The following is a 12,500-nucleotide window of genomic DNA, read 5'->3' as shown; positions in this document are numbered from 1 at the left end:
CTCTCTCTCTCTCTCACACACACACACACACACACACACACACACACGCGCGCGCACACACGCACACAGATACACGTAGACACACTCGCCAGCCCGTACTCATAAATCTTGCGTACAAATAACACGACTTTCCACGTTCAAATGACATGCCTTTAATACGCTAAACCAGTGGTACTCAACCCGAGGCTCTAGAGCCACACGCGGCTCCTGTTTGGGTAGCTGTGGCTCTTTTAAGTCCTACTTTAAATAAATAAATAAATAAATAAATAAATACATAAATAAATAAAAATCTAATAAAATCTTGCAAAGTTTTTTTTTTGGTCAGTGTGGCTCCTGAGTAGGGCAAGGTTGAGTACCACTGCACTAAACACTTTGATTGCGTGCAGGTGATACGGCACGAAGCGACCACCAGAGGTAGAGCTGCCCTTCCCATCGTGTGCCTTTTTCACTCATTTCGAAATATTAACTTTTTCTAGATGTATTTAGTCATCAGAGTAGTAAGCTACGTTATTTGGGTTATAACGATTGTGGCTTCGCACATCCGTTGTTGTTGTGAGCTGCCATTGTTTACATTACTAACAGTAGTGGGATCAGTTGGGGCGTATTCAATATGAACAGGTATGAGGTGTGCACCATTTTGCTACAGTTTCCAGCAGGGGCGGACTGGGATCCTAATTCAGGCCGGGCATTAGACACCAAGCAGGCCAGGCCGATACGGGCCGACGCGCGAAAAATTTGGGCTGTTTGAAGCCCAATTTGGGCCGTTTGAAGCAAGATTTAGTGAATATAATGCTAACGCGATGATGTTACCTATTTGTTCACTAATAGAAACATCAACATTGCCTAGATAACTGCAAGTATATGAAGAAGTAAAACCAAAAACATGCCTCTGTACAAACGCTTCACAGCAAACTTTATTTAAGGAAGAGTGATCAGATCGTGCATACTGCGTTATTCTCCACAGGCTTAAGAACTACACGTCATAACAATAACAATAATAATAAACATTGACATATTCTCAGTTTCATTAAACATCTTCCTGTTTAAGCAAGCCCCTAACATTAAACACATGGTAGTGTGTTCTGCTCAAGCCCCAACCTTTGTTTCTGAAAAATTAGGCCAACAATGGTTTTAGCCTCTATAGCCTATAGCCAAGTGTTGAGCAATGCAAAACTCAAGGCTCCAACACAAGAGTCCAGAAATGAATGAGTGACATCACGGTGGCTCTGTCCATATTTTTATACCGTCTATGGTTCCGAGCTTCTGAGTCCAATTTTACAATGAGATGCACCCACTTTAACCCTGAGGTGTAATTATTACTTCAGACTAACTAATAAAGTAATAAAACCACTAGTAAACCAGTAGGCGGCGCCTGGCCTGCTGTTCAGTGAGTGGCCTGACTGCGGGCACACACACATTTTTTTTTTTTTTCAGGCCAGGCCATGCCATTTGCCCGACGTGCCTGATTATGCAGTCCACGCCTGGTTTCCAGATCGAACGTCTTGTTTCCTTGCATGATTTAATGCACCACCATTTCCGTTTAAATAAACACTTTGCTACATGTTTTCCTATTTTATTATTGTTAGTTATTATTTTTTACCGGCACTGCACCACGTGACGACTAGTCAACATCGACTCGACTTTATGAGTAGAAAGTAAAAAATCTGGAGTGGTTCTCAAACTTTTTTGGCTTCAGTACCCCCTTTCCCTGATTTCTAAATTCAAGTACCCCTTTTAGCCAAATACAACATTTTGCTAAGAAAACTGCAAGAGAAAACTATAGCATATGATGCAATGAATGAATGATACAGTAAGCCAACTTTTGAAGAATATGACATTACAAAATAAGAAATGGAGTTAAAGAGTTTTTAATTAGTAATTAGTGCCTCCCGAGCAGATTTATTTTAATGTTTCATTTATGTTTAGGATTTATTCTTTCTCTCAAGTACCCCCTGTACTCCCTCCATGTACCCCTAGGGGTACGCGTACCCCAGTTTGGGAACCACTGCCCTACTGTATACACAAACCCCAAACTTGGTACAGTCCCTAAGGGTGTGGTCACTGAGTTTCAAGGTCATAGGCCACCGTGAAGTGGACTTCTGAATTTCGTCCAAATATGATTGGCTAATAAATAACTCCGCCTCCCCCCCAGGCAGCCACACTGTGACTAGCGGCACTTTGACGACGATTGCCGGCAATGCTGATTGACTGATAAACGGATGCAAATCAAAAGCTTTTCCTGACTCTGAGTTGGACGACTGTTTATCTCTCCCACTGGGATGGAGAGATGGAGGGTTCCCCCAATCAGCCAGCCAGCCAGCCAGCCAGCCTCTGGAGGGGAGGAGAGAGAGAAGAGGGGGAGGAGAGAGAAGAGGGGGAGGAGAGAGAGAAGAGGAGGAGAGAGAGAAGAGGGGGAGGAGAGAGAGAAGAGGGGGAGGAGAGAGAAGAGGGGGAGGAGAGAGAGAAGAGGGGAGGAGAGAGAAGAGGGGGAGGAGAGAGAGAAGAGGGGGAGGAGAGAGAAGAGGGGGAGGAGAGAGAGAAGAGGGGAGGAGAGAGAAGAGGGGGAGGAGAGAGAGAAGAGGGGGAGGAGAGAGAGAAGAGGGGGAGGAGAGAGAAGAGGAGGAGAGAGAGAAGAGGGGGAGGAGAGATAAGAGGGGGAGGGCTTAAGTCAACACAAGAGAACAAACGAGCTGAGCTCCGCCTCCCTCCTCGATGTGTCTGAAGGCCCGTCTTTGTCTGTGCCTGAATAGAGCGCTAAATATCCCTTGAAATCAGAGCCATAGAGCCGCCTCTCTGGCTGCTATTCTTCTGACGCTAAAGCCTTTCGTATGCAAATAGCAAAGTGGGCGAGGATTGGTTCTACCTCAGTGGTCGGTACGTGCTGTAATAATGGACATCACGTTTGGGCGGTCAGGGCGATGAGTAATGGGGCGATATTTTTGCGGCTTCTCGTCTTCAGTTGGCTTTTGGACTCTTTGATTGTCCTTCGGGGGGTTTTCCCGCATTGTGAGTTTATTCACGCTGGTTTGACCAGATCTCATTTTTTGAGGGGAGGAGACCAGATGGTATCTCCCATGAGGGGAGGAGACCAGATGGTATCTCCCATGAGCTGCTGTTTAGCCTGGCAGGAGGAATGGTTTGGGCTGAGAGTAATACTTAGTTCCAATTCGCTGAAGGGATTTCTGTGTGTGTGTGTGTGTGTGTGTGTGTGTGTGTGTGTGTGTGTGTGTGTGTGTGTGTGTGTGTGTGTGTGTGCGTGTCTGTGTCTGTGTGTGTGTGTGTGTGTGTGTGTGTGTGTGTGTGTGTGTGTGTGTTTGGTGGGGACACATCATTGAGTGTGTGGCTTGGCAACCCATTCATTACGACCTACCTAACCCACCAATTAATACACTCTGTGTTCCCTAAATGGGCCGGCTCCTGAAAACGCTGACACGCAATCTGTGGTCGTGACTTCGCTCCGGTTCCGTCGAACAAGCCAGCCACACACACACACACACACACACACACACACACACACACACACACACACAGGGCCGCCGCACCCTATACGCAGAGTACGCTGACTGCGTAGGGCATCATGTGACTGAGGGCACCAAAAAAAATAAAAATTGGTGCCCTCAGTCAGGCCACTCACTGAACAGCAGGCCAGGCGCCGCCTACTGGTTTACTAGTGGTTTTATTACTTTATTCAGGGTTAAAGTGGGTGCATCTCATTGTAAAATTGGACTCGGCCCAAATTGGGCTTCAAACGGCCCAAATTGGGCTTCAACCGGCCCAAATCTGGCTTCAACTGGCCCAAATCGGGCTTCAAGTGACCCAAATCTGGCTTCAAACAGCCCAAATCTGGCTTCAAACAGCCCAAATCTGGCTTCAAACGGCCCAAATTGGGCTTCAAACGGCCCAAATTTTTTCGCCGCCGCCCTTCGGACGCCGGCACGCACGTCGGCCCGTATCGGCCTGGCTTGCTTGGTATCTAATGCCCGGCCTGAATTATGATCCCAGTCCGCCCCTGCTTACATGTACAGTTTAACAATCGCTTGTTTGCTGACATGTACAGTAATTCTAACAATTGTTTGTTTGCCACATGTAATGTAATGTGAGATACACTAGTATCGTTCATAATTAATGATTTTGCAGTCTTTCGTTTGACAGTTATTGAAAGTTTTGCGGGGGTGGGGGGGGGGGGGGCACCACAAAACAATTACGCTTAGGGCACCCAAATGGCCAGCAGCGGCCCACACACACACACACACACACACACACACACACACACGCACACACGCATGCATTGTGGACCAGTGATGTCATTTGTGCATGAATGACATCACTATAGTCCACAACCCAACTCAAATCAACTCTCAACTAGAAGAGTGCACTCAGTAGAGTGCAGATCTCCGCCAGGCACCGCTACACCTAACCGTGGCCAAACCATGACTGTTATTTTTTATTATCCTGTTAGTCAAACTAAACGAATGTCTGCAAAAATCACACTAGCTCTTTGCTACAGGTTGAAAATGGCAAGTTTTGATGAAGATTTGGATTGTGCAATAAAGCAGGCCTGCTTGGTACTTTAAGGGGGATGGTTGTAAAGATAACAGAGCCTTTTTTCCCCGCTAACCCAGAATGGAGGCATTACCAGCCAGACTCTCTCCCGGTGCAGGGAGAGAGAGAGGGGAATATGCTTTCCAAAACCTGGAACCAAAGGTAAGATAAGCCTTGTGTTACCTGTAGCTTGTAATACATGCTGCCTGCCTCTGTGGTCCATAAAGTCGATCAGACGAATATGCAAAGTTGCCTCGTTAAACTCCTCGTCCATAATGAGCTTAATATGGCGAGGCTGCTTGGTTCTGTGTAAAAACATTTTGTGTGGCAACGCTGCGGGCGTATTGCGGGATCTCTGTGCAAAAGTGGCTACTGTTGCGAGTTTGATCCCAGTGCGGGAATGTGCTGAGCGCTGCTACACAATGCAGGTTACACAAGTGATGTGAATGATTAAAAATAAATCAGCGCGTCAGTCACATAGACAATATAAGACTGAATAACATCGCACCAAAAGGACTAAAAACATCAAAACCAAACCAAAGATCTGCACTTCAACACGTCTTCAAAAAAAGAAGAAGAAAAATGATGAAAGAACCAAATCGTTTCTTTTAGACGGTAGTCTGTAAAACTAGCAGCCATCTGCCGATACATGCCTTTTTTAAACGGGGAAACATTGTACAACATAATGTCCTCAGATTGGCAGTTGTCACAGACAAAAGGGTGCTGTGCAATTTGTTGCAGCCTTGAACGCCCCTCGACTGCCACTCAACAGTTGACTGGAGAGCAGGCAGAACATTGGCTTTTGTCTGTGGAAGACATGACGGCTATTACCTGTGCCTCTTAGAGCACTACTCGCTCGCTCCCTTTGGTAATCTCGCTGCGGAGCGGCTGAGAGCGAAAATATCCAGGATTACTGAAGTACTTCTGCACTCCATCACCATGGGAATTGTAGACCATTTCTTTTATTTTATTTTTTTGCCCAAGCTAAAATGATCAAGGTCACTCACTGTGAATTTAAAGATCTATAGACGGTTTTCACCAGAGCGCAACCCCACAGCGCTTCCTTTTTCTCAGCATTCGGCAAACTGCAGAAATATTCACTCGACATTGTTACTTTTGTTTTCGCCGCTCAGCTGTATAGACGGTTTTCACGGAATGGTCAGTCCTGCACTTAAATGTTTTTCTTTTATGTCCATAGCAAACACTGCAACAGGAAGTGAGCGGGGGTTCAATTTAGAATGTTTTTGTTGTCAAGTTAAAACCGTCTATACAGAATCATCTCTCTGTAAGCCTTCCATTTTTTGTACGATTTTGTTTTACTTTCCATATAGACACAAAACGTGACATCTCGTACATTACTGTATATCACACTCAAACGGCATAACTCAAATAAGAAAAAAGTGTGTGAATGATTTTTCCACTATCTTGTGTGGTAAAAAAAAAATGGCTATAGAAATTGTTAAGCTGTGTTCACACCGAGATATTTATTTTTCTCTCTGTCGCTCGATTCAACCCTTTGGAATCGCTCTGTCGCTCTGTTTAAATCGCTCGTCAACAGGCCCAATAATTGACGGACATCTGGGGGCTATAACGTTACGCAATGTTGTGATATTTGTCCACTACGAGCCACCGTAGTTGTTTACAAGCTAAGCCTATCAGCGTGCTCCTGACGCGAGCTCTATACCGGTAGTTCAGACTTCACTTCATGTCAGCTGTCAGCCTGTCAATCAGCTGTCAATGCGGTTTGTTGCCACACAATAAACCAGCGGTTTGTTCCAAGCCAGTGTGATCCTTGACTCGCTCTCACACGGCAGCCAATCAGCGTTGAACAGCGAGCGACTGATGCCAGCGTAATTTCGCTCGAGTTGGGATATTTCATGCCGGGCGACGAGCAAATTTTCTCCCTATCGCTCTGTCTCTGTCGCTCGGACGCCCAGCGACTTTTCTCCCGGGCGAATATACGCGCAATCGCTCGTTTGCATTGACTTTGTATGTAAACTCGATGCCAGCGAAAAACTTTAATAGGTCGGTGTGGACGCAGCTTTAGAGGACCTTGGTGCTTCACTAAGTGGCTGGCGCATCTGAAAAGTTGATCCAAGTGTTGTTTCCTATCGTAAAATGTGGTTTGGCATCTACTGATGCCAAACTGCAAACTGCTGCATTCTGAGTAGCGTTCAGCATCGTCTCTCGCCAGACTCTAATAGCACGTTGAATCACTGCACTCTGCATGCTGCATAATAGAATCTGTGCCGCTTCGTAGCCACAGCTGCTGTTTGGAGGGCGGGTCTATGGGTTAAAACTGAATGGCCATCGGCCAACAATGAGAGAGCGGTTCATTTTCAAAAGTCAACAGAGTCTGAACAGTTGACTTAACACCCACTGCAACGCACTGTCACTTTGTTGTGCACTATTATTGTATTGTATTGTATTGTGGATTGTGTTATGTTTACACGTACTGTGTACAGACATGTTTGTATCCTGTGTAGCCTACATAGTTATGTAGGTCTACACCCTTTTCCTGTCGGTCTTTGTGACCATGTCCTTGTGTGTGTAAGGCTGAGGGTGCTCAGAGCATAAAGAATTTCATTGTATTTTATACATTGTATTATACATAAACTACTTGAACTTGAACTTGAACTTGAGTCAGGTTGGGTGGGCACGCCTGATCGCTAAAGTCGTTACTGATTGGTGCCCCCAGGATTTTGGGGGAACCAATCACTGGCCAGGATTCCGATACCAGTTTGGAGCTAGAAGTGTCCCAGACCCAGAGAGAGAGATCTGCAGCATGCAGTAACGTAGTGTATCAGACCCAGAGAGAGATCTGCAGCATGCAGTAACATAGTGTATCAGACCCAGAGAGAGAGATCTGCAGCATTCAGTAACGTAGTGTATCAGACCCAGAGAGAGATCTGCAGCATGCAGTAACATAGTGTATCAGCGTAAGAACTCTCATGGGTCTGGCATTGAGACTACATTCAGCATAGTAACCAAGGAGCTCGCTCGTAGCTCCATTTGTGAAGCCAATGCGGAAGTAATTTAAACTTGCATTCTTTCGAACGGCCTGCAGGGGGCGTCTCCACTGCCTGCAAAAAGAAGTCCAGTTACATGAAAGTGAAAGGGGAAATGACCGTACTTGGTTTTTAAGTCAACATTATGGTCTCAAGTCTTCTTCAATACAGTATGATGTTACATTTGTATTATGGTCTCATTTCGAGTGAAATAGACGATAAAAAAAGACTGTGATTGACAGGTCCTCTGTCCAATGATCGCACAGCTCGCCGATCACAGACCAATAGCAGGCTCTTCTCATCCAAATCTCCGTCACTTCTGGCTTCAAATAACCAAGATGGTGACAGCGAAAATGCCAACCTGGAGGCTTCCAAACCGAAGTCCAAAACCCAACGGGTGCTGTCATCATATCATACATCCATACTGTATATTTTATACGTTCTATCAAGTGGAGAACAGACCTGTGTTGCACAAATGCACACTCATGAAAATCCACATGCAGTCTCAATTTATTTGTGTGGTGGATGTTCCAGTAAATAAACATGAATGAATTAATGAATTAATAATAATAATAATAATAATAATAATAATAATAATAATAATAATAATAATAATGAACGAAGAATAATAATTTCACTGTATTGGACAGTAAATATGAACTGTCATAGTACGAGTGTTCGTACTCTTTTCTTTCCTTATCTAAAATAAGTGTGTGTGTGTGTGTGTGTGTGTGTGTGTGAGAGAGAGAGAGATGTGTTTGTGTGCGTCAAGCTGTGTCGCTCTTTTAAATTCACAATCATGATTGTGAATCATGATTGTGATAGCACAGAAGCACAAAGCCATTAAAATATCTCAGTTTGTTGCCAATTCTGATGCCACCTCTTAATTACGGCTGAGTGGCAGATTTGAATTCATTTGCATATTATTGAGTCGAGGGACTTGGAGATGAATGCAGGCTGCTGCAGATTTTAACATCCACACAATTCACTATCACACACGCACGCACGCACGCACACACACACACACACACACACACACACACACACACACACACACACACACACACACATTCAATTATGTCAGATTAAAAGGAAATGCTACTGTGCTTTTAGTATTTAACTGTTCAGTGAACTCAAAGTACCTTTTCCATTGTACATAATGTGAAAAAGTATTTTTTTATGTATCTACGTGTCTGTATCAGTGACGCATTCTCTGTGTATGTGGGTGGCTTCAAAGAGTATTTTTAGAAAATAAACACACATTTCTATGTTTATTTTCAAAAGGAGCTAGCATTGAAAGAATAATAAGAATAAGAAGTGCATATCACCCAGATTGATGGTATGATTCACCTTGAACTAATCATAGTAAACAGTTGCATAATGATTGAACTGTAATTAGAACCCATAAAAATCACCAACTCATCTATATGGGCAATAAATCTGTCAAAATCAATGTATTTATGTCTGGTTTGAAGTGATAGAATCCATAATGAATTAGAAGTTGTAGCTCTTGTTAGAAAAAAATAACTAGTGAGTGTTACCCATTGTGTTGGCTCTTTTGATCTCTCCATTAGAATATTATATCTGGGTTGAACCAGTTGCACATTTCACCCAAAGAGATTCAGTCTTGCTTCCGATTTGCAGCTAAAAAGTCATTAATCATCATTATCTTGATTGGTTTCCCAAATCTGATTTGGGAGTGTGTCCACACTGCCACAAATCTGATTTGTGCAAGTGTTCAAGTCGGATCTGTGTGTCCAGACCTCCATATGTGGTTTGGGACAAGTGACACAAATCAGACTTGGAGCGTCCAGACTCATAAAACCAATCTGGATAGAATCATTAATAGGTCACTCAAGTTCACAAATCAGATTTGGCCTCCTAGTCTGAACATGGCCTTAGAGTACCATACCCTGCTAATCCACATTGACGACCCCAAATGTATGTTTTCCCTTGATCATTTTAGCCACCAAGCAGAAAGCAGAAAGTGACTTGCAGTACATGCTATTCATGAAGATGTGTTGGTAAACTACCTTAAGAATTAACATACATTTGCATATTGACTTTATACAGACTATGGTCAAAATAATGGGGGTGGGTGGGGGACAGCATAAGGACATACAGTAAGGAGCGCAACATTGCTTCTGGATATGACCGGAACCAGTATGGCCGCCACTTCCGTTTTTATCGCAGACAAAGAGTATACAGCAGACAAGATGAGAAGCTGCTCTGCTTCTTTTACAACAGCGGATGCAGTCATTATGTTGCAGTGGCACAATCTTTCAGTTCTTATCAATCTAAGCTCTTTGGCACAAAACGGTGACGTGCGTTGTTACAGCGAGCGCGTGCACATGTACATGTACGTCTTCATAGAACATCAACGTGAAACAGGGAGGAAAAACTGAGTGTACTTTAAGTGCTTTAGTAGACTGAAATACAGGACAAGGTCAACGATAAGCACCGTTAACATGATGATTCAGAGTGATGGTCGAGTCTGAGAGCACTCTCCTCTGTGGAGCCAGTGGAAAGATGCTCTCACAGAAGAAGCACTGCAGAACGTCCCAGAAATGCTGTACTGACATCTGGGTGTGTGACTGTACTGACATCTGTGTGTGTGACTGTACTGACATCTGTGTGTGTGACTGTACTGACATCTGGGTGTGTGACTGTACTGACATCTGGGTGTGTGACTGTACTGACATCTGGGTGTGTGACTGTACTGACATCTGTGTGTGTGACTGTACTGACATCTGGGTGTGTGACTGTACTGACATCTGGGTGTGTGACTGTACTGACATCTGGGTGTGTGACTGTACTGACATCTGGGTGTGTGACTGTACTGACATCTGGCTGTGTGACTGTACTGACATCTGTGTGTGTGTGTGTGTGACTGTACTGACATCTGTGTGTGTGACTGTACTGACATCTGGGTGTGTGACTGTACTGACATCTGGGTGTGTGACTGTACTGACATCTGGGTGTGTGACTGTACTGACATCTGGGTGTGTGTGACTGTACTGACATCTGGGTGTGTGACTGTACTGACATCTGGGTGTGTGACTGTACTGACATCTGGGTGTGTGACTGTACTGACATCTGGGTGTGTGACTGTACTGACATCTGGGTGTGTGACTGTACTGACATCTGGGTGTGTGACTGTACTGACATCTGGGTGTGTGACTGTACTGACATATGTGTGTGTGACTGTACTGACATCTGGGTGTGTGACTGTACTGACATCTGTGTGTGTGACTGTGCTGACATCTGGGTGTGTGACTGTGCTGACATCTGGGTGTGTGACTGTACTGACATCTGGGTGTGTGACTGTACTGACATCTGGGTGTGTGACTGTACTGACATCTGTGTGTGTGACTGTACTGACATCTGGGTGTGTGACTGTACTGACATCTGTGTGTGTGACTGTACTGACATCTGGGTGTGTGACTGTACTGACATCTGGGTGTGTGACTGTACTGACATCTGGGTGTGTGACTGTACTGACATCTGGGTGTGTGACTGTACTGACATATGTGTGTGTGACTGTACTGACATCTGGGTGTGTGACTGTACTGACATCTGTGTGTGTGACTGTGCTGACATCTGTGTGTGTGACTGTACTGACATCTGGGTGTGTGACTGTACTGACATCTGGGTGTGTGACTGTACTGACATCTGGGTGTGTGACTGTACTGACATCTGTGTGTGTGACTGTACTGACATCTGGGTGTGTGACTGTACTGACATCTGGGTGTGACTGTACTGACATCTGTGTGTGTGACTGTGCTGACATATGGGTGTGTGACTGTACTGACATCTGGGTGTGTGACTGTACTGACATCTGGGTGTGTGTGACTGTACTGACATCTGGGTGTGTGACTGTACTGACATCTGTGTGTGTGACTGTACTGACATCTGGGTGTGTGACTGTACTGACATCTGTGTGTGTGACTGTACTGACATCTGGGTGTGTGACTGTACTGACATCTGTGTGTGTGACTGTACTGACATCTGTGTGTGTGACTGTACTGACATCTGGGTGTGTGACTGTACTGACATCTGGGTGTGTGACTGTACTGACATCTGGGTGTGTGACTGTACTGACATCTGGGTGTGTGACTGTACTGACATCTGTGTGTGTGACTGTACTGACATCTGGGTGTGTGACTGTACTGACATCTGGGTGTGTGTGACTGTACTGACATCTGTGTGTGTGACTGTACTGACATATGTGTGTGTGACTGTACTGACATCTGTGTGTGTGACTGTACTGACATCTGGGTGTGTGACTGTACTGACATCTGGGTGTGTGACTGTACTGACATCTGGGTGTGTGACTGTACTGACATCTGTGTGTGTGACTGTACTGACATCTGGGTGTGTGTGACTGTACTGACATCTGTGTGTGTGACTGTACTGACATCTTGGTGTGTGTGACTGTACTGACATCTGGGTGTGTGACTGTACTGACATCTGGGTGTGTGACTGCACTGACATCTGGGTGTGTGACTGTACTGACATCCTCCTTGTCACGCACTGCAAAGTTAGAAGTGCGTCACTCATTAAGTTAGTGGTGGTCACTCAGTGGTTAGAAGTGTCAGTGGTTAGAAGTAGTTCTAACCACTGAGTGATCACCACTCATTCTGTTTGACACAGGCGAACCCAGGAGACAGCGCTATAGCATGACGGAGGAAATTTGTCATTTGGATGGAAGAAATGAGTCAAAAGTAATCATGATAGGAATGGTTAGAATACTTTTTTGACATCTAAGGAACAACTGGACCTCAGAGATGTTTCCCGTTTTGGACATGGGACATGCATGACCTTTAGGTCAATTCTGACCACATGCTTTGGTCATCACAGCTGACTTTAAATGATGGACAGTTAACACAGATGATCCAATGTAATGTGTACTAAGGGTTAAGGAGGACTTTAATTGTGTTGCCTCCTGAT

The sequence above is a fragment of the Poromitra crassiceps genome (assembly GCF_964638095.1).
Source record: "Poromitra crassiceps genome assembly, chromosome: 16".
In the NCBI taxonomy this organism is placed as follows: Eukaryota; Metazoa; Chordata; class Actinopteri; order Beryciformes; family Melamphaidae; genus Poromitra; species Poromitra crassiceps.
The sequence above is the reverse complement of the archived record's forward strand: the minus strand, read 5'-3'. Positions refer to the sequence as shown.